This window comes from Pipistrellus hanaki (assembly GCF_964339955.1).
Source record: "Pipistrellus hanaki genome assembly, chromosome: 17".
Taxonomy (NCBI): Eukaryota; Metazoa; Chordata; class Mammalia; order Chiroptera; family Vespertilionidae; genus Pipistrellus; species Pipistrellus hanaki.
This window is the reverse complement of record NC_140519.1, coordinates 7,852,113-7,856,613: the sequence shown is the minus strand read 5'-3', so window position 1 is coordinate 7,856,613 and position 4,501 is coordinate 7,852,113. Positions and strand designations below refer to the sequence as shown.

The 4,501-nt window shown below is 49.4% G+C and overlaps 1 pseudogene across 1 annotated transcript; it reads left to right on the top strand.

Annotated features, from left to right (window-relative positions):
- Positions 1-2,477: 2,477 nt before the first annotated feature.
- LOC311612233 (DNA-directed RNA polymerase III subunit RPC10-like) lies at positions 2,478-2,802 on the top strand (annotated as a pseudogene). The gene has a single exon. The product of its transcript is annotated as a DNA-directed RNA polymerase III subunit RPC10-like (transcript).
- Positions 2,803-4,501: the final 1,699 nt, after the last annotated feature.

The following is a 4,501-nucleotide window of genomic DNA, read 5'->3' as shown; positions in this document are numbered from 1 at the left end:
TTAGTCTTTGATTTTTCAAGATCTTCTTTGTATTCTTTCTTAAGTAATTTTACTATCATTTGCTCTCACTTGATTTCTTCACATTGAGAACTTCTTTGGTTTCTTCCTCCTTGTCCTGGGAGCTCAGCAGGTTGGCCTGTGGCACCCCTTTGTTCTCCGCGGGCTCCCGCGCTGCTCCAGCCTGTTGCCGGGGTTGGCGCCGCCCAGGAAGCAGCCCCCGTCCTTGGCTCCGTTGCCCGCGCTCAGCAGTCGAAGGCTCAGGGGCACCCCCCCCCCGGGGGCCCCGTCGCCCGGCTCCTTGCTGGCGCCCGGCTGGCTGGTGTCCGGCAGGGGCTCCTGCTCCATGTTGCTTTCCTCCAGTTTGGAGCTTTCTTTCTCCCTCCCACTAGGGGAGTCCAGGATCAGAGTCAACAGACTGTCCTCTGCGCACAGTGTGCGCGACTCCGGGGGCTAGGCCTTTCGCCGCGCTCCCAGGACTCCACCGCACAGCTCCGTCTCCCCCTGCCCGAGCCTGGGTCCCCAGGGACTGGCCCAGACCTGGAGTTAGGGGCGGTCTGGGCTGAGGCTCAGAGCCGCCGCCGGAGGCTTTGTTTCTTCCGGCTAGGGTAATCCAGCATCAGAGTCAACATTCAGTCCTCTGCGCGCCGCGTGCGCGCGACTCCGGGGGCCCCGCCTTTCGCCGTCCCCCGGGATTGTCTCCCCCTGCCGGAGCCTGGGTCCCCAGGGTCTGGCCTATAACTTGGGGCTCAGCGCTGCCGGTTCGGGGGTTCAGCCCAGGCTGGGGGTTCTATTTCCTTCCTGCTAGGGAACGCCAGGCAGCACCCAGCCCTCTCCTCCTCTCCGGCTGCGACCTCTCCGCGAGCGCCTGCGTGCGAGCGCGCCGCATGTCTCCGTACCTTAGGCTTTTTTTCAGCTCCTCTGATTTTCCTTCTGGTTTTCTCCCTCCTTCCTATTGTAGAGTTTTCAGTCAGTCGACTACCTGTAGCTCTGGGCAATGTCCACTCTACATTTTAGTTGTATTCCCTTGAAATTGTTGTGAGCTGCTGCGGCTAGGTGTATACCCGAGCAGCCATCTTGGATCCTTCCTAGAAATGTTTTCATTGTAGATGGAAGAAACATCCAAACCTGCAGAAAAATTTTATGAGTTTACGTGAGCCAAAGTGACAACTGCTGGGAAGCAAAATCTCAACAGATTGAAAACACGCTGCAGGAAACTGTAGTATTACCATTTATTTTATACTTCAGAATCAAAAAGACATAGAGGGTTACATGAAATCCACTGGTGATAGAGTAGGGAGGCAGGAAAAGCAGCGTGGGAAAATCTCTGAGATTGTGTTAGCAGTGGGGAGCTCGCTCTCCAGGTCCCCACCTGTTGCTGGTGGGAGTGACTTTTTTTTTTTTTTTTTAATATATTTTTTATTGATTTCAGAGAAAGGAAGGGAGAGGGAGAGATAAAAACAATAAGAGAGAATCATTGATCGGCTGCCTCCCATCTCCTACTGGGGATCAAGCCTGCAACCCAAGCATGTGCCCTTGACCAGAATCAAACCTGTGACCCTTCAGCCCACAGGCTGACGCTCTATCCACTGAGCCAAACCAGCTAGGGTGGGAATGGCTTCTTGTAATGTCACAAGAAAAAAAAAAATGTTTTTGAGACTTGCAGAAGAGAATGAGTGACATTTCTTTGCATGGATTTAAATCCCCGAGTTTCCAAGGTCCCATTTCCCTCCGTCTCCCCACAAAAGAGCCCATTCAGGCCTTAGTGGGCTAGGATTAAAGCCATTGCCCAGAGCTTCTGTTGCATGTTGGAGCACAGTCCAATCCGGCATCATGCTAAGCGAGTTTGTGTCCCAGCGGCAGGCCGTCAGTCCATTGGGTGTGGTCAGCAGGGCCATAAGGCTTCGGAGGCAACCCTGGTAGGGGGGAAAGCCGAACAAGAGAGACACAGGAGTGTCGGGAGCCAAGAGAGCAAGCTCCTTTGTCTTGGGGACTATGTATTCCCAAATTTTCACAGGCTTGTATGGCCCTACCCACTATGGCCAATGATAGTCATGAGTTCAATTCCAGTCAAGAGCAGGTACCTGGGTTGCAGGTTCAATTCCCAGCCCCATAGTCAGGGCGAATGCGGGAGGCAATCAATCCATGTCTCTCTGTCTCTTCCCCTCCTTTCACTCTTTCTTTTTTTCTTTAATATATTTTATTGATTTTTTTACAGAGAGGAAAAGAGGGATAGAGAGTTAGAAACATCAATGAGAGAGAATCATTGATCAGCTGCCTCTTGCACACCCCCTACTGGAGATGTGCCTGCAACCAAGGTACATGTCATTGACTGGAATCGAACCTGGGACCTTTCAGTCTGCAGGCCGATGCTCTATCCACTGAGCCAAACCAGTTTCGGCTCCTTTTATTCTTTCTAAAAATCAATGGAGGCGTGTGTGTGTGGAGGGGGGATACAGGGTTTGTGGGAGCTGGCCTTCATGCTGCTCTTTTGCCAGGGCTTTGGGAATGGGCTCATTGTGGAAGAGGGACAGCACTGCTGCTGTTTTGCCTGCAACACCTGCCTCTACCTGCACAGCATCCCTGGTGAGGTAACAAATGGGAAGTATCCAAAGCTGGAAGAAGTGGATGACTTGCTAGGTGGAGCAGCTGCCCGGGAAAACGTGCTCTACTGCAGAGCCATGTCCCAGATGTGAACATCCTCGTGCCTTCTGCATGCAGCTTCAGACCCGCGCTGCAGACGAGCCAATGACTACCTTCTATGAGTGCTGCAATGCGCGGTGTGGACACTGCTGGAGGGACTAGAGCAGACTGGTCCAGCTGTGTGGCGTCTGTCTACCTTATTCCCCAGAGTGGATTTCCAGCGGGAGCCAGGTCTTGTGTCCTGAGGGTCTCTGCTGGTGTTGGTGGAAACAATGGTTTTAGGTTGTTGGTCAGTGTCAGGAAATGGAAAGCCCATCTATCCAGTGTTTCCCAAACTTCTCTCATGATGAGAATCACCTGGTGGAGTTAAAACACAGATTCCTGAATCCCAACTAAGAAGTGCTAAACTAGAATTTTTGGGAACATATAGGTAAAATTGTATACTTAACTAGTGCTCTAAGACAGATGTTATATACAGAGCACTAAGTTAGGTATGCAATTTTACCTATATGTTCTCAAAAATTCTAGTTTAGCACTTCTTAGTTGGGATTCAGGAATCTGTGTTTTAACAACTCCACCAGGTGATTCTCATCATGAGAGAAGTTTGGGAAACACTGTAATTAGTCCGTAGATGAGCTCATTAATGTCAAGGGAGATTGTGTGTGTGGGAAAGATTATCCACAATTAATTATAAGGACCTGTTCGTTCACCTTTAACATTTATTGGGCAATTGACATCCTTTTACCATTAACCAACACTCTAAAACATTTATATTGTTTGCATAACTAATAAAGTAAAACTTATTTAGTACATTGATTTCAGAGAGAGGGAGAGATAAAACAATTAGAATTACTGTTTCTAAATATTTAACTGTTAAGTGCAAACTTATTTAATCAACATTTATTCTGAATATTTAATTAAAATGAAAAGTTTAAAAAAATAAAAATCAATGAAAAAAATATCCTCAGGTGAGGATTAACCAAAAAAATAAACAATAAAAAAAAAAATAAAGAAGCCTCTCTTGGCACGCCACTTTTTCAGTGCTGGTGGCCCCACTGGGCGGGGCCTCCTCCCAGGCTCTGACCAGGCCAAATGTCTGATTTCCTGCACTTCTAGGACGAGGTGCAGGTGCCGACGTCCAGCCCAGAGCCTTTCCCCTTTGCCTCAGGTCACTGCAGGGTCAGGCAGAACCAGCCCTCCCACAGGGTGTGGAAAGGTGGCCTCACTGTCCAGCCCCCAGCTGGCTCTTCTGGAAGTTCCTCTGAGTAAAGGGACCTTTAGGGTCACTGAACGGAGTACCTGTCTGACCCCTCCACTGACCCTGAGGTCCAAAGGGCGGTGCGCTCCCACAGAATCAGATTGGACTAACTTCCCAGCTGGGATGCTGGTGGGTTGCTCGCCATGCTCCTGCCAATAAGTCTCAGCCTTAGACTCCTGCAGCAGCACTCACCACACCCGCTCTCCCTCCCTGCAATCAGTGCTGTCCTGGTCACCTCTGTCAGTTCCCAGCGCTCCTGGCTCTGTGGCCCAGCCAGTTTACTCACGTTTCATACAATCTACAGTCCCAGGGCTGGGCAGTCAACGGCCACCTGTGACTAACTGCAGCTTCGGGACCCCTGGCTGAAAGGCCCTTCAGTTTGCAGGCTGATGCTCTGACCACTGAACCACCAGCTAGGGCTCAAGCACCATTATTAATCCCACTTCTGCTAGTTGTGCAATTGGAAGCTATTACCTTCAGGTTTAATTGAGGCCAAGGCTGTAAGAACACAATGGTGTAAATTACAATTACCATATAAAAATTTCCTGAGACAGAAGGCATTTTTTTTAATATATATATATATATATATATATATATATATAT